This window comes from Eulemur rufifrons, chromosome 28, assembly GCF_041146395.1.
Source record: "Eulemur rufifrons isolate Redbay chromosome 28, OSU_ERuf_1, whole genome shotgun sequence".
NCBI classification, from domain to species: Eukaryota; Metazoa; Chordata; class Mammalia; order Primates; family Lemuridae; genus Eulemur; species Eulemur rufifrons.
Genome location: NC_091010.1, coordinates 46815106 through 46834226, shown reverse-complemented (window position 1 = coordinate 46834226; position 19121 = coordinate 46815106). Strand labels below are relative to the sequence as shown.

Below are 19121 nucleotides of genomic sequence, written 5' to 3'. Positions count from 1 at the left end.
CCCAACTATATAAAAAGTATACACACACATATATGTATAATCAGGGACATATGAATAATGACTGGATATTTTATGTAGTATTAAAGAAGTTACGTTAATTTTTTAGATGTAAAAATAATATTGTGGTTATGTCTTTAAAAAACAGTGAAAATACCCCTCAAAAATAATGGTGAAATAAAGACATTCTCACACTGACAAAACCTAAAAGAATTTGTCTCCAATAGCCTCACACTAAAAGAAATTTTTAAACAAGTTTTCAGGCCAAAGGGAAAGGATGCCAGAAACAACCCTGGGTCTGCAGGAAGGAATGAGGAACACCAGAAAGGGTGAACATCTGGATACATATAAAAGACCTATTTTAAGCATTTTTATTATATATATTCTACATTTAATAAGTTATATGCTTATGTATGTATATATTTCTTTTAAATATCAACCATCTAAAGCAAAAGTAATAGCAATGTCTTGCAGGACATTCACATAGACACAGCAACATGCACATGTTTGGGATGTGGGAGGAAACCGGAGCACTCAGAGAAAACCCACACAGAAATGGTCAGCCAGGATTCAATTTTTTTTCATTATAATGAAATTACATTGAACAAAATAACATTATTCAAAGACCTGCTGTATGTGGTAAATAATGGCCACAAATTTTTCATACCTCTTCCCAATAAGAGGAGCTGTCTATTTCTCGACCCTCTGAATCTGGACTGGTCTTGTAATTTGCTTTGATTAGTAGAAAGTGACAGAAGTGATACCAGGTAAATTATGGAGCCTAAAACTCCAAAGGTTTTGCAGTTGTCACCTTCACTCTCTTGGAAAGCTTCCGCCATCATGTAAAGAAGCCCTGTCTACCTACCTGAAGATGAGGCATTGTGTGGAAAGTGGATCACATGGAGAGAGAGAGATTGGGTCAGTCACCCCAGCTGTTCCAGCTGAGGCCCCAGCATTGTGAACGAGGCCATCCAGGACCATCCAGGACCGCAGCTGACCTCCCAGCCGGATGCAGACACATGGGTAAACTCAGGCAAGAGCAGCAGGAACCACCCAATCAACACGCAGAATTATGACGAACAGTACATCGTTGTTTTAAGTCACTCTATGTTATGCTTCTTTTTTAGGCAGCAATAGATAACTAAAACAGAGTCAACGGGGGATTTTAATGCTGGGTTGAAGTCCTGCATGAACTGCTGAAAACGAGAGCCAGTGGAAATTAGATTAGTACAGTTAATGGAGACCAGTGTGTAGCCACAGGCCACTGAGATCTGGAGAAACTTGGGTTATGCTGGGAAGTATTAATAGGAACTAGAAGTTCAGTATTTTTCTTGCTCTGCTTCAATCAAATAGAGGACAATTTTTTTTTTTTTTTTTAAAGACAGAGAAGCTTTCTAAAGGAACACCAAGGGAGCCCTCAGTTTGGGATCTGGAATACTAAAGCATAAGACTACAGAATATGGAAGTTCCTTGGTGTTATCCAAGAAACTTCTTTCTTAGAAAGAGATTGAATGTAGCAATAAAGGGTTGATAAAATCTCGGTAGAAGAAAGTATGACTGAGTTTGGCTTACTTAGACTCAGACCTCTGATTTGCATATAGAAAAATCACACACATACAAAAAAAGAAAATCACGAGATACTGTTGCTCTCATTGTACCAAAAGAAACAAAATTGGAAAGGTGACATAATCATAGATTTTTAAAAATTCATTAGTGAAGACACAAAGAAACCTGAATGAACCAAAGAAGGAGCTGTCAAACTATGGCCTGTGGGTCAAATCCAGCTGACTCATTTTGTCTGGCCCTGGAGCTAGGAATGGTTTTTACGTTTCGAAATATAAAATGTGAAAAGGACTAGTCAATGAAAACAGTCGCTGGATTTTGCCTCTTGGCCCACAAAGCCCAAAATATTTTCAAGTTTTTAAAATGTTAGTAGATGTAGGGGGTATGCGTGGAATTCCCGTCACAGGTATATGTTGTAGAGTGGTAGAGTCTGGGCTTTTGGTGTACCCATGCCCCGAGGAGTGCACATTGTACCCAATAGGTGATCTTTCATCCCTCCCCAAATATTTACTGTGTGGCACTTTATAGAAGAAGTTTGCCAACCCTGAACTAAACTCGAGAAATAACAAGGCCTTATAATACAGAAGACGCCATAGCAGCTTTCATCTCTACCTGAAACCAGGTGGTGGTGGAGGAGCAGCGGTAGAAATCCACTGCAGATGGGATTCAGGAGAAACCAGGCCAACTTCTAACAAACTTTTCAAGGCCATGTGTGGGGCCAGCGAAATAGATTAGAATCTAGAGGAGCTCTAGAAACAGACCGCACTACCCTAACTCTTTGCCACTGGTGTTTCCCAAGTGCTGAGAATAGCGCCATGAAAAGGGAATTAGGGAGTGAGGAGAGCTGAAAGTAACCCCCCCGGCACTCTATGCTTTCACTTACAGAAGGCTAAGCAAGGGCAGAAGAGTCGAGAGAAGACTCCAAAGCAGTTCCACCTTCCCAGGATTTCAGGCAGTCCCACTCACCCTGGCAATGGTCCGGGAGGCAGCAGGCAGCAGGGCTGAATGAGATCTCTCAGGACATAGAAAGCACCGGGGCAGGACTGAGGGCAAAGGGACCCCCACGACAACCCAAAGAGCTGACAGAGGGGCTTTAAATAAGAGATCTCCCACAGTTTGGAAAGTAGCTCATTTGACAGTGAAACAAAGGCAGATCTCTAGAATCTTGCCATACTTAGATCCCAGACACTGACGCAGGGGAAGTTCCAATCCTAGGTTACCTTTCTAAAGAAGTACTTCCACGAAGCTCCGCTTGATAATAGGAGAGCTGCACACCTAGGTTTCCATTTTAAGGAGTAGATTCTTCAAATTTAGAGTCGTATGAAAGCCTTCCAGCAAGACTGTTGGGGATCCATAATCTTAAGTTTTGTTTTGTCTTTCAACAAGGATAATATAAGGTCACAATGGTTTTTAAATTTGTAGTTGAAAAGATTATTCCATTACACATTACATCTTACTATCTGTTGTGATCACCCTGCAGAGGCAGGATGGTTCCTGCAACCCAAAACATGGTTCAGATGTCAAGACTGGTGATATATACACACCAAGAGAGTACGAAAAGACCTATTACCCAGGTAATGAAGATTTCTGGGGACAATTATTAGTCTAAAAAAATTTATGAGGGCTGTGCACAGTGGCATATGCCTATAGTCCCAGCTACCCAGGAAGCTGAGGCAGGAGGATCACTTGAGGCCAGGAGTTTGAGATCAGCCTAGGCAACATAGCAAGACCCTGCATCAAAAATAAATAAATAAACAATTTTCTCAGGAATGGAAAAACAAACACCACATGTTCTCACTAGTAAGTGGGAGCTAAACGATGGGTACACACAGGCACAATGAACATTGGAAACCAAGAAGGGGGGAGTGTGGGAGGGGGTGAAAGATAAAAGCCTACCTATCAGGTACAATGAACACTATTCTGTTGATGGGCACACTATTAATAAAAGCCCTGACTTCAGTATTATACAATGTATCCATGTAATAAAAACATTTGTACCCCCTTAATATTTTGAAATGAAAAAATAATTACAGGCCAGGTGTGGTGGTTCAAGCCTGTAATCCTAGCACTCTGGGAGGTCAAGGTGGGAGGATGGCTTGAGCTCAGGAGTTCGAGACCAGCCTGAGCAAGAATAAGACCCTGTCACTACCAAAAAAAAAAAAAAAAAATAGAAAAATTAGCCAGGTGTGGTGTCATGCACCTGTAGTCCTGGTCACTTGGGAGGCTGAGGCAGGAGGATTGCTTGAGCTCAGGAGTTTGAGGTTACAGTGAGCTATGATGATGCCACTGCACTCTAGCTAAGGTAACAGGGTGATATCACACATCATGTAGTCTCTGGAAAACTCCATTGTACACTTGTGAAAGAATGAGAGTTTAAAAAGGCAAATAGCATCCCAGTATTATTATGAAAACAGTTTTGCTCTTACAGATCCCCTGAAAGTGTCTCACCACCCCCAGGGATCTCTGGGCCACACTTTGAGAATCACTGCTTTAACTAATCAAAATTCTTAATAGATAAACGCACCTGCTTCCACCTTTAATCTGGCTCTTTCATCACACAATTAATTCTTCTAGTTTGCTGGAGAGTTTTTTTTTTTTTTTTCATTTTGTGAATATAAAATGTTTTCTGAGCATCTACCTCAGGAAGAAATTAACAAAGATTATAATCTGTATTAGAAATTATAATCTGATTAGCCTGAGCAAAAGTGAGACCCTGTCTCTACCCCACCCCCACCCCACCCCAAAAAGAAAGAAAAAGACAATGAAAAATCAGCCTAGCGTGGTGGTGCGTGCCTGTAGTCCCAGCTGCTTGTAGGCTGAGGCAGGAGGATCACTTGAGCCCAGGAGTTTGAGGTTGCTGTGAGCTATGATCACGCCACTAAATTCAGCCTGGGCCGGGCGCGGTGGCTCACGCCTGTAATCCTAGCACTCTGGGAGGCCAAGGTGGGCGGATCGTTTGAGCTCAGGAGTTCGAGACCAGCCTGAGCAAGAGCGAGACCCCATCTCTACTAAAAATAGAAAGAAATTATATGGACAGCTAAAAAATATATATAGAAAAAATTAGCCGGGCATGGTGGTGCATGCCTGTAGTCCCAGCTACTCGGGAGGCTGAGACAGGAGGATCGCTTGAGCTCAGGAGTTTGAGGTTGCTGTGAGCTAGGCTGACGCCACGGCACTCACTCTAGCCTGGGCAACAGAGTGAGACTCTGTCTCAAAAAAATAAATAAATAAATAAATAAATAAATAAATTCAGCCTGGGAGACAGAGTGAAACTCTGTCTCAAAAAAAAAAAACAAAAAAAAGAAAAGAAAAGAAAGAAAAAAATAGAAATTATAACCATGTTTTAAAACAAGTAGGATTTTTCTTTCTTGTGTTTAAAACATTCTAAGGAATCAAAAAAGGGGATCATGGAGGATCTAAATATTCATCAAAACAAATTGTTTAAATTATAAAATATGTACTGACAGGGACCATATATGTGTGATATATTATTGAATAAAAAAAGCAAGTGGGCTGATCCATGTAAGGAGTCTGCAAGTCACTACTCTGTCCTAACAATAAATGAAAAGCTGAACAAATTGAAAAATCAACAACTCTTCTTAGATCTTTAGTAAGGACACAGGGCAAACTGCTGCTCCCAAACTGGGGAGACAGACATGGAAATACTGAGAATCACAACTTACTGGAGCAGAAACTTCAGCAGGAGCCAGTGCTGGGGCAGGAAAGTCTGAGCTGTAATTGATGAATTGCTAGATGTTCCATGTAGATAAGTCTGAGAGATAAAAACTCCAGAGTGACTTAGTCACTTTTGTGAGTTTTACCTCCAGGAGCACAAAGAGGTTCTCACAGTGAATATTGGAGAAAAATCTCCTCGTGCTTCCAGCAGGGCGATGGGGAAAGTAACCACTTGAAATACACCAGAGCATTCGTTCTTCTAAACCAGCAGTCCCCAACCTTTTTGGCACCAGGGACCGGTTTCATGGAAGACAATTTTTCGACGGGTGGGGTTGGGTGTGGAGGCAGAGCTCAGGCGGTGATGTGAGCCATGTGGAGCTGCTGTAAATACAGATGAAGCTTTGCTTGCTCACCTGCCGCTCACCTCCTGCTGTTCCTAATTTTCATGGAAGACAATTTTTCCACAGCCAGTGGAGGGTGGAAGGGGGGCAGCAGAGCTCAGGTGGTGATGCTCTGCCAGTTTCTAACAGGTCATAGACTGGTACGGGGCTGTAGCTGGGGGTTTGGGGACTGCAGTTCTAAACAAAGTCTGTCCTCAGGAGAAACTATTTAAAGAGCCTAACCTGTTGGGGTTTTATCAGAGCCTAACTGACAGCAGGAGAAGAGAAGTAACCAACTCCAGTGTCTCGCAGCCTTCCATGTGGGAGAAGGGAAATAATTAACCCCAGTCCACTCCAGCCATCCTGTCCCATGTAAGGGGGATGGGAGGAATTGAAAAGCACTTGTGCAATTCAGTCTAGAGACAAACGGTCACCAAAAGACTGAGACCTAATCACAGGACTATAGAACTCTTCCTTCCCCCCTGCCACTTTACACCACATTACTAAAGGCCTATTTATAGCAGTTCCTTTTACTCAGTACATCATGTTCTGCTAGCAAGAAAACATTACAAGGCATACTAAAAGGCAAAAAAACTTGCTTTGAAGAGACAGAGCAAGCATCAGAACCAGGCTCAGATACGGCTGGGATGTCGGAATTATCAGACCAGAAATTTAAAACTACTGTGATCAATACGCCCAGGGCTCCAATGGATAAAATAGACAGCTGTAAGAACAGATGGGGCAATGTAAACAGAGAGATGGAAATTCTAAAATAGAACCAAGAAGAAATACTAGAGATAAAAAAACTCTGTAACAAAAATGAAGAATGCTCTTGATGGGCTTTTAGTACACTGCACACGACTGAGGAAAGTATCTGAGCTTGAAGATATCGCCGTAGAAACTGCCCAAACTGAAAAATAATAAGGATGAATAAACAGAATACCCAAGAACTGTGGGACAACTATAAAAGGTGTAACATACACATAGTGGGAATAGCAGAAGGAAAACAAAGAGAGAAAGGAACAGAATAAATATTTGAAGACTATTTCCCCATATTAATTTCCCCAACAAACAACAGATCCAGGAAGCTCAAAGAACACCAAGCAGGTTAAATATCAAAAGAAGAAGAAGAAAAAAAACCCAAAAAAACCCTACAACCAGGCACATCTATTTAACTTGCAGAAAATCAAAGATAAAGAAAACATTCTAAAAGCTGCCAGAGGGAAAAAACCCTTACCTATAGAGGAGAAAAAATAAGAATTATATGCAACTTTTCCTCAGAAAGCATGCAAGCAAGAAGAGAATGGAGTGAAATATTTAAAATGTTAAGAGAAAAAACCCAATATACAATTCTGTACTCTGTGAAATTATCCTTCAAGAGTAAAGGAGGTGCATGCCTGTAGTCCCAGCTACTCAGGAGGCTGTGGTGGGATGATCAACTTGAGCCCAGGAGTTCGAATCTTTCCTGGGCAGCATAGTGAGATGACACTGTTTCTGAGGGGAAAAAAGTAAAGGAGAAATAAAGACTTTCTCAGACAAACAAAAATTGAGGGACTTTGTTGCCAGCAGACCTGCCATGCAAGAAATGTTAAAAGAAGTCCTTTCGAGACTAGATATAGGTCAGAAACTTAGACCTACATAAAGAAAGGAAGAGCATTGGAGAAGGGATAAGTGAAAGTAAAATCAATTTTTAAAATTCTTAATTGATCTAAAAAATAGCAGTTCTTTCAAAATAATAGCAACAATGTATTCAATTGTGTACGCTTATATATGAGTGAAATGAATGACAGCAAAGGGATGGGAGGGAGAATTAGGATTATTTTGTTATTTTAAGGTACTCTCATTACCTGTGAAACAGTATGGTGGTATTTGACTTGGATTAGTTGTAAATGTATATTAAAAACTCTAGGGCAACCACTAAAAAAAGCTTTTTTAAAAAAGCATAATTGATATGTTGAGAAAGAAGAGAGAATATAATCATATGAAACACTCAGTTAAAACCTTTTTGGTTTTAATTTTGTAGCAGTAAAAGAGTGGAAGTGGAAGAAAAAATAGGGAAACAAGGGCAAGAAATAGAAAAAGTCACAAACATGGTAGATACTAATCCAACTATTTCAATAATTGTATTAAACATCAATTGTCTCAATACACCAGACAATGGAATATTATTCAGTGCTAAAAAGAAACGAACTACTGAGCCATGAAAATGTATGTAGAAAACTTAAATGCATATTACTAAGTGAAAGAAGTCAATCTGAAAAGGCTACGTACGAGGTGATTCCAACTATATGACATTCTGACAAAAGCAAAACTATGGAGACAGTAGAAAGATCAGTGGTTGCCAGGGGTTAGCAGGGAGGAAGGGATGAATAAGCAGAGCACAGAGGACTTCTAGGGCAGTGAAACTATTTGTTATGCTACCATAATGGTGGATACATGTCATTATAAATTTGTCCAAACCCTTCTGGAATATACAAAAACAAAAGTGAGCCCTAATGTAAACTATTGGATGATAATGTTATGTCAGTGTAAGTACATCAATTGAAACAAATGTACCACTATGGCGGGATATTAATAAATTGATAATGAGGACAGATATACATATATGGGGGGCAGGGAGTTATGGGAAATCTCTGTACCTTCTGTTCAGTTTTGCTGTGAACCTTAAACTGTTCTAAAAAATAAAGCCTGTTTTTAAAAAGCAAGTGGCAGGAGAGTAAGTGTGATTCCATTTTGATAAATACATTTGCACTTATAGATTCAAACAATATAAATGTTGATTCAAATGAACTGTTACTAGTGGGTATTCCTGGGGCACTGGAAAGCAGGAGCTTCTGAGGCTTTTACTTTTTACATTATACAGGGAACGAACATAAAAATTCCTGAAGCCCAAAATAGGTTCTAAAAGAACTTACAGAAGGCATTGCAGAACCATTATCCGTCATCATCTTGAATCACTGAGAATAACAAAAGTATCAAAAGACTGGGTGGGGTAAATGCCTTGCTATTTTTAATAGGGACAGGAAGGCTGTACAATGAAAAACTGCAAGACATAAATAAAGGAAACCTGAATTCTAACCTTACCTCTGCTGGTCTTACTTAAGATGATTTCTCCCTAATATCGTCTTAATGGTCTCTATATGTGCGAATGCTATAAATATTAATAATTGAGTACTTAGAGATAATTCAGTAGAAGGGAACGTTTCATTAGAATGACTTGCAAAAAATATGCCGAATCATATCTACTTAGTAAGGAAATATTAATTAGTAAGTGGTTGCACTTAAATAACTTTGGAATATTTACAGAAGTTCAATGTTCAGGATAACCCATAAAGTTGTATACTTTTGGTTAATAATTAGAGATAAACAATGAAGGTTTTCATTCTTGTGTAATATCTTATAATAGATATCCAGATTTAAGTGGTAATAGTAAAGACCATTTTTCCCTGCATATTTTTAAATTGGGCCTAGTAATTCATGTTCCTATAGAAAAAATTAAAAACCATACCTATGAAATAATAAACTACTCCCAAATTCTCTTACCAAAGATAACTTGAACATTTCTGTATCTCTAAAACAACAACAAAAACATCTTTTTAGAATATTCAGGGACCAAAAAAGATGTACAGAGAATTAAATTAAGACTAATTTTTTTTTTTTTTTTTCCGAGACAGAGTCTCACTCTGTTGCCCAGGCTAGAGTGAGTGCCGTGGCATCAGCCTAGCTCACAGCAACCTCAAACTCCTGGACTCAAGCAATCCTCCTGCCTCAGCCTCCCGAGTAGCTGGGACTACAGGCATGCGCCACCATGCCCGGCTAATTTTTTCTATATATATATTTAGCTGTCTATATAATTTCTTTCTATTTTTAGTAGAGATGGGGTCTCGCTCTTGCTCAGGCTGGTCTTGAACTCCTGAGCTCAAACGATCCGCCCACCTTGGCCTCCCAGAGTGCTAGGATTACAGGCGTGAGCCACCGCGCCCGGCCTAGACTAATTTTTAAAATATTTTCCTTAATTATAAAACTATTCTCCCTTTAATTATTAAAACTTGAAATACAGTAAAATTTTTCTGGAAGGATAAGTTGCAAAGGATATATTAAACAACGAATGAACTCATTGAATTAGACTTAAGTTCTACCAAAAGAGTTAACTACTAAAAGTTTTATGTAATTTTTAAAAAGAATATATACTTATAAACATAATAAAAGTTATTGATGGTACAGAATAATTTTCCTAGTAGATTCAAAGAATAAGACTTTAACTTGGGATAAACTAGAGCAAATGGGATGAACTATTCAATGTTTTTTGGAGAGCAGGATATTAACATAGAAAAGAAATAATTTAGGTCTTTACTTCACATAATCCTACAAAATATATTCTTGATAGGTCATAAAAAACCAGAAAAAATTGGACTAGCATAAAAAGATATGCACTAGAGGGAAAATATTCTGCTGAGTCCTGAAAAAAAAAAGGGAGAGTGATGCAAGAAAAATATATTTATATAATTTTTTCTTAATTTTCAAAGGAGAATTTTATAAAACAAATATTATTATGAAAGCAACCAAACAGAAAATATATCTGACATAAATAACATGAGGGGCAATATAAAGAGTAAATTATCACATAGAGAAACATATAACTTTACTAGCAATAAATACAAGTAAATTATAAAAAAATTTCTGGAAGGAAATAAGAAACTGTCAATAATGGTTACTTTCAGGGGAACTAGAGGACTGAAGAAAATAAACTAAAGAAATACATATAAGATGTTGAATGCTGTAAAATATTATTAATAGCTTCCTGGAAGTATCACCAAAACAACCCATTGACCAACAATGATCAATAATCTGCTGATAAGAAAAAGCTGACTTTATTTTTATTGTGGTACAAAGAGCACTACCTTGACATATGTTGACCATTTTACTATAAACTTGTTTAAACTCATAATACCAAAGTCACTCTTGTAATTTGTGGTTGTTTTATTATTATAGACAGTTTTGTGTATTGAGAATATGAAAATGGCCAAAATTAGTGGGTCCAAGAAAATTTGCTGAACAACTATCTTTAAGCTTACTGCCAAGACTATAAAATATGTATTTCTCTGTGTGTTTATATATGTTCAGACATATATGTAGAAGTTTTGGGAGACTGCTTTTTTTCAGCACTTAGCTTTTTAGCTAGCTTTTAAACTTGTTTAGCATTTTTACTTGTTTGGGGACATATTTGAGAGGGATTACTGGTGATAATTTGCAAAAGGAGTTTGCAATAAAAGAGGCCCATATTTTATTGAAGGATATCTTAAAATCTATAATTTCAATCTCCAATTCTTTTACTGTAGAGATTACATCCATATAGCATCAAGTACAGTTCTGGTCATGAGGATATGCGCTAAATAAAATATGCTATTCTCATAATAATGACTTTTGACATGAGATTCAACTGTATCATTTATCTAAGAGGAGATTCTGTTCCTTTTTGACCAATAAAGAAGGGAAGGACCATCACTTCAGTGTCTTGTGAGTGGACTCTTGTGAATGAGTTGCAAGATCCCCAAATAGGCTGACTGATTTATAGGGGCCCTATCTTCACAGAGACTATAATTGACTTCTGAACAATTTCAAGGTGTAAAGTGCATTCTCTAACAAGTTGATTGAACTCTGAGTGGCTTAAGTAAGCTGGAAGGTGGTTTAGAAGCCATTGAACTCAGTCAAACCAAGTGACTTAACGAGTAAAATAGTTTTTCTAAAGAGGCTATCTCTTGCAACTGTCATCCTGCACAGAGCTTTGGAATGTTCTTAACCCTACTAACAAAGATTGCTATGAAACCTTCATAGCAACTGCTACAAGGAAAATGAACTCATTCTCCAATTATGTTAGGATTCTTATAAAAGGGTATACCCAACTTAAAGTGGCTTGAATAACCAAAACCCAAAGACAGTGCAGTTCTCAGGACTGATTTATTCCAGTGGTTTTGCTCCAACTCCCTCTCATTCTCTGTTTTGTTCTCTTTTGGCATCAGCTTAATCGTCAGATAGGTAGGTGAGATGGCTGCAGCTGTTTCAGAAATCACATCCACACACCGTAACACATACTAAAAGAGGGAAAGGATCATTTTCAGAAGGTCTCCCAAAAGTAGAAGCCGTTAGTAAACTTCTCCGGGTGTCTCAACGGTGCAAATTCCTGAATCAATTCCTTATGAGGATGAGGTTACTCTTAGATTTAATCAGGCCCATCCCTGAAGCTGTGGGTGAGGTCAGTCTTCCCTAAAGCACATGAGCTACATGGAAGAAGAGTGATTTTTACAAAAAAATGAGGGCTGGGGAAAAAAAAACCCAAAAAACAGAGAGATGAAGTTTGGATAGGAAACCAATGATGTCCACTAGGAATAAACCCTTAGTGTTATTCTCGTGCAGACTCAGGATAATATGGAAAACAATTTCTAGTATTTACTGTCCTACTGTAAAAGGGAGTTGAAGTGGTTTACAAAAATACATACAATAGCACAAGATAAAATATGACTGAAGAAAAAAAAGAATAGAAAAAGGAAGATAAAAGAAGGGACAAGCCCATTATATAATTCATTCATTATGATCCTGTCCACTTGCTACTCATGGGCTGCAAATTTGACTCTGAGCTACCTTCCTACCTATCATTGAAAAGAGGCAAATGATCAGTAATTATACCCACCAAGCCTCTTTTGGTTGCAAGAGACAGAGATCCAATTCAAACTGGCACAAATAAAAAACGTAACAAAAAAAAACTATTGGCTCATTTAATAGAAAAATCCATGAATGGATCTAGCTTTACACACAGATGGATCCAGAGACTAAAACAACATCCTCAGGACATTTGCCTGGGTTGATTTGATTCTCTTCCTAGTTGGTGGTAAAGATGGCCACAAAAGCTCTAGCCTTACATGGTCCTATGACCAGTAATCCTAGTAAAAAGAGCTTATCTTTTCTGATAGCTCCAGAAAAAAATCCTTGTTAGGACTTTGAATGGCCCTGTTTGTGTTGTGTTCTCATCTCTGGACCAATGAATGTCGACAAAGGAATGACGCATTCTGACTGACTAGCCTGGGTCATGTGCCCTCTCACATGGGCAGAGGAAGAGAAGCTATATGATTGACAATCGCACCAGGAAAGCACCATTCTTCAGTGGCAGCTTCAGAAAGGAAAAGAGCTAGGCAGGAAAAAAAAATGTCTTTATTATGACATGATTCCATATACATAAAATATAAACAAACCTTGTTCAGAAGCCCACCTATTCTTCAGACTAACACTTAAGAAAAAAAGTATCTCCTCTAGGGCCCCAATAACATACCTATCTATATAAATATTTTATACAGCTGTTTTCTAATGCATTTTCAATTTAGATCAGTGGCATAATGCCAATGTGGTTTGGTTTTTTAAAAAATTCTGTGAGGGACCAGAGCAATGCAATCCAAATAAGCAAGCATTTGTGATTTTGCAACTGCACACCACGTTTGGTTTCAGCCGCTTTCCAGGTGGTCCAACTCCTTGCATTCTATCCTTCAGCAGCATACTCTTCCACTGCTAGTAATGTTAAGTTTGATTACTGAGTCAAGGTGGCAACAACCAGATAGTCCATTGTAAAGTTTCTACTTTTATGACTAGCGAATAATCTATAGGGTGATATTTTGACACCATGTGGATATTCAGCTCCCATTCTACCTTTTATCCAATGGCTTTAGCATTGATGATCACTCATGTGGGCGATCTGAGACCAAGGTGGATAATGATAAGCTGAAAGCTGTAGTGGAAGCGAATCCATCTCAACCTACATGTGAATTAGCAGCAAGGTTTAACATTACTATTCCAACAATATTGGACCATTTGAAACAAATCAGCAAGATAAAGAATTTGTTAGTTATTCATGGGTTCACAAAAATTGCTTTAAAAAAAATGTGAAAGATAATCACAAGCCAAAATGTGCGTTTGAAAGAATGAGGATATACCTTCACCAAACAAAAAACAACAAGAAGTGTCAAAGTGAATGTCAGAGATATCAATTGTCAAACTTAGTACTTAAGGAAATCAAATGTTCCATACTTAATAACCTAATACTACTTTATCCCTAAGATCAGGAACAAGAACAAGATGTTCACTCTCAGTACTCAACATTGCACTGGAGGTTCTAGCCAGGGCAATTAGGCAAGAAAAATGTTAATAAAAGCCATCCAGATTGAAATTAAAATGCTATTTGCCAACCTAATCTTGTATATAGAAAATCCTAAGAAATACACACCCCATTAAGATTAATATATAAGTTCAGCAAGGTTGCAGGATATAAGATTGTGATTATATATACAGGTTATTTATGTTTTTGTCCACAGTTCCTGGCTTCTAACTCCCATAGCCCTTGTTACAGTATTTTGTTATAATGTTGTGATGCATTAGGCCTTAAAACAAGCCTCAGAAAACTCTCTCCTTGACTTTCTCCCGCCCTTCTTTCACCTGTCCCTTTTTCTCCTCAAGGCAGTAGCCCGCCTTGTGGGTTTTTAAGGTTATTACTTCTTAACAATCTTTTTTTTGCCCCAGGGACTTCCTAGCAGTGTAACTGTCACTTGACTTTATTTGGAAAGCCGTACCCAAACGCTTTATTTTAAATAGATCACATTAACCAATTTAATTTTTTCAATTTTTTACTCTTAGCGTTAAGTTCCTAAGTCAGCCTCCAGTTGTGTTTCATCTCCTTCACCTGCATTTTATTTGGTGTTTGAAGAAAGAAAAGAGAAAAGCAAATACGTATTGTACTATTTATACTAAATCTTTGGGATTTATTGATAAATTTGTTTCAAGGTAATGTATTAGAAGAACTTTCCTAGGCTGAAGGTCTAAGTGCTTATACATCTGATGGCCGTTTATTCACTGTCTTTCAAATGAATCTGCTTTGAAAACAAATGAAGAGCAGCTTTCCTTCTTTCTTCCTTTAAGCATTCAGGTATGGGATGCTCAGATGTTCCTGCCGGACTCCAGCTGCAGCAGTGTGATACCCTTCTGTTCCTTCTGTTCAATGGTTGGTTTGTTCCTTTCTTATATCCACCAAAGTGGACACAACTACATGATCCCAAAGATATACAGTAACTAGTTAATTCCAGCTGATGGGAGACTAGAAAATTTAGAAGTGGATGGTTTGGTATTACTATAAATAAAAAGAGGGCCTGGATGAGAAAAAAAGAAAGAAAGAAAAAGAACATCACTGAGCAGAAAGGATGCCTGCTTGAACTGGTTTTTATTGTAATTGAAAGTGTCCTATTCTGCAGAAAAATATGCCACAAAGGACATTTATTACCAAGAGAAGCTAGCATCAGGATTTAAGGCAGGAAGGGAAAGGCTAACTCTATTGTTTTGTGCAAATGCAGTCAGGTTTATAATCAGGACTGCCCCTGTCTATAAAGCTGCTAACCCCCAAGTCTGGAAGGGGAAAGATAAACACCAGCTGCCACAAGCTGTACAAAGCAGCCTGGACAACGGGAACCATTTTTCTGGATTGGTGCCATTGATGCTATGGTTTGGAGATGCTAGCACCATGCTTCTTGTATAGCCTGGAGAAATGATAGCCAATGAAACCTCTTTTCTTTATAAATTACCCAGCCTTAGGTATTCCTTTATAGCACCACAAATGGTCTAAGACAGAATATTGGTAGTAAGGAGTGGATTGTTGACATAAAGACACTTGAAAGTGTGAAAGTGGCTTTGGAACTGAGTAATGGGCAGAGGTTTAAAGAGTTTGGAGGGCTCCGAAGACGACGACAGAAAGATGAGGGAAAGTCTGGAACTTATTAGAGACTGATTAAGTGGTTGTGATCTAAGTGCTGATAGGAGTATGGACAGTAAAGGCCATGCTGATGAGGTCTCAGATGGAAATGAGGAACTTACTGAAAACTAGAGGAAAGGTCACCCTTGTTACATCATAGCAAAGACTGTTCATGCCCTAAAGCTTTGTGGGAAGGCTGAACTTAAGAGAACTTAATAATTAAAAGGGAAGCAGAGCATAAAAACTTGAAAAATTTGAAGCCTGGCCATGTGGCAGAGAAGGAAAGAGCATTTTCAGGAGAGGAATCCAAGAATATGCTACAAAGATTAGCACAGATAAAAGGAAGCCAGGTGCTAATAGACGATGCAGAAAAAGCCCTGAAAATGCAAATATATATTTTTAAATTTTAAAGAATTTTTCTTTCATTAGATTTATTCCCAGGCATTTGATACTGTATTGATATTATTATGCATGGTTATACACGGTATCATTTTTTAAAACACAGCTTGAGGTATAATTGACATACAAAAAAGTGTACCTACTTAAAATGTACAATTTGTTTTTATATTTGTAGAAATAATTTAAAATTTATCATTTTATAATTTTTTGCTGGAACATAGGAATATAATTTTTATATATTGACTTTGTATCCAGTAACCTTATTGAATTCACTTATTAATTCTAATAGTTTTTTTTTAGATTTTCTTTATACAATCATGATGTCTGAAAAGAACTAGTTTTATGTTTTCCTTTCCAATCCTTACATCTTTCTTTTTGTCTTACTGTACTAGCTAAGACAGCCAGTAAAAGGATGAATAGAAATGCTGATAGAGGGTATCCTTGTCTGACTTACAATCTCAGGAGAAAAGTGTCTACTATTTCACCATTAAATATGATGTTTGCTACAATCAGGTAATATAACTTTAAGTGAAAATTTCTTTAAAGTAATATAATTCCTTAGTCTGTATGCTTATCAAAAATGCTGGAGTGATTCAATATTAGGTAGAAATAACTTAGGGTGAGTTGGAAGGTCAGTGAGAGATGACTAAGTTGTAAGCGTTGGCTTAGTGATAAAAAAAGGCACTTGATCATAAAAGTTCAAGAATAAACCTGTACCAGAAAGTGACATCATGTGTTGCTTTGGGAATAGAATTTAAGATAATACATAGAATTACAGAAATGATACAAATGTCCCAAAGATACAGCTACTTTAAGAGAATTATTTAATAGAATTATTTTGCTAGGATGCGTAACATTGTGTAACATTCAAGTAGTAACTAAAATTAATTAAAAAACAATTACTAGCCAGGCACCATGGCACGCTCCCAGCTACTCAGGAGGCTGAAGGGAGAGGACTGCTTTAGGACAGGAGTTCAAGGCTGCAGTGTGCTATAATCGCGCCTATGAATAACCACTGTGCTCCAGCCTGGGCAACATAGGGAGACCCCCATCTCTTTAGAGAAAAAAAGTAATTAATGCCTGTCTGCCTTTCCTTGAAGTAGTGCATAAAGGATACAGGAAAGATAAAGATGAAACATAACTGCTATTATTAATTTATCTTTATTTAGAAAGCATACGATGATTAAACACAACGTATTAAAGCTGGCAAGAATTTACAAATGGGGAAATTGAACTCTAAAAAGGTTGTAACTTACTTATCAGTCAGAGTCCTGGTAGGAAACAGATGGTATACTTTAACAGAACAATTTGAGGAGAGTTTAATAAAAGGAACTATATACAAAAGTATGGGGATAGTTTAAGAAAACCAACAAGGAATAAACAGTGTAGTGAGACAGGGCCAGTAACAGCCCAGATCATATTATCCTCCCCTAAGGCCCAAAAGGCAAGGGGGAGGGACTAGCTATCAGAACCCAGAAAAGGTATGAAGAGGAACAACAGATAGAGCTATGATCCCTAAAGGGATACAGCCAACTCACAATCATTTGGTAGGGAGGGAACCTCGCACCTTCCCAGCTCCTGCTGATACTTTCTACTGACCAAGCCCCCGCCACTGATGCAGTCCATATAGGTTGGCCTCCCAGGACACAGAGCAGAGCAAAGTGGAGAATGGATCGAGGGGCAAACAGAAGATATCCAGCACAGTTACCAGGATCAGAACCTAGGTTCTGACTCCCAATTCAGTGTCTTTTCTACTAGCAAAGTAATCGATACTGAGAGTAGAGCATACAATGTGGTGGGTATAACGTATGAAGACTTACAATATTGTTGAGAAGAAACTTACGCACATGAAATAATCAGTAAATATGAAAAACAGGACTAAAGTATAGAAAAATCAAGGTAGGGATGGATTACCTTAAACTTCTTCTATATTCACGCAGTGGAAGGCACAAAGTTAAGTGCTGGCTTCAATACTCAATGCCTGGCTTCCCAGGAAAGGCATTTAAACTATCAAAGACTGATACTAGAAAGCTAAACCTAAGAGAAAAGAATATCTATTGAGTACTTACTATGTACCTGGTGCTTCAATATACCAATTTAACTAGAAACTACAGTTTAGTTTTACAAATGAGGGAATTAAAGTTCAATAAATTGACTTTTTCATGGTTAAACTGGGAGCCAGGATATGATCCCAAGTGTGTCTGATTTGCCTGGGAGTATTGCTCTCTGTATCACATCCACATACCAGAAGCATCTTAAAACAGAAAACTTGAGAGGTTGGGAGCCTAGTGGTCAAGTCTCATAAACAACACTAATTTATTAATTAGACCTTGAGCAATTCCCATTACCTCTCAATACATAGCTAATCTGTTTAAATAAAATCGAGATGATAACATGGACTTCTCTTGTCTCTGGAGAATCCAGAGTGAAGTACAAGAACAAGAGAGGGTTGGGCTAAATATGATTATGTTTGCATATGTACATGATACTTACATACTGTATGTACATCTATGTTCCAAAACCAACAGGAAAACTATTTTTGGGATATTTATTGCCTTTAGTAATAATCTAAACAAGCAAGGAAAAAAAGCCCCACTGAGGTTATTGTTGGTTTTAAGTTTGCCTCTCATAAATTTTCATAATTTACTTAGCAAATATTCTATGTTGAAATTAAACCTAAAAAAGTGAAGAAAGAAATTAAGATTTAAAGGTGAAAGAAGGGATATATTTAAATAAAGGCAAGGTTCTTGGTATATCATTCATTAGTACCCAAATCTGTGCATGTAATTCAGAGACTCCATTAACTAGTTTCCTGACCAAGGGCAAGCTCTTTATGCTTCAGTTGCTCTCCTAAAATAGGAACAACAGTTCTATTACCAGTGCGTTGTTTGTATAAAATGAGATTATAAATATGAAAGTGACAGACACAGCTAGTGATGAACTTTGCCATTTAGGACCTTCTCACAGGACAAACATCTTTCATCACTAGAATCCATCTTCCCTGTCTGAGGCCTTAGTTACAAGAAACAGCTACTGTGATAACTTCCCTAACCTCCTCAATTTTTACTACAGGTCTTTGTATATTGTCAGATGGATTGTATAGTTAAGCCGTTTCTCTGGGCTTACAGAAGTAGAAGAAACCTGGTGAACACCAGAGATCACTTCTGCCTTTATCAGTTTAGGAACTTTTATGTCCTGCTTCCCAAGTCTGGCAGTTTTTATGCTGTACCATTTTACTCTGTTGCCTTAGCATCTTGCCCAGGGCAACACATCCAATGAGTACACAATGAAAAGAGAAAATGAAGGAAAGACAATACATATTCCCT

General features: G+C 37.8%; 1 protein-coding gene across 1 annotated transcript in view; it reads right to left on the bottom strand.

Annotated features, from left to right (window-relative positions):
- Window positions 1–5502, bottom strand: part of ABCC2 (ATP binding cassette subfamily C member 2) — a 69340-nt gene extending 63838 nt beyond the window's left edge. The window contains exon 1 of the mRNA XM_069459804.1: window positions 5244–5502. The gene's annotated coding sequence lies outside the window, so the exon portion shown is untranslated. The remainder of the gene's footprint in view (window positions 1–5243) is intronic.
- Window positions 5503–19121: the final 13619 nt, after the last annotated feature.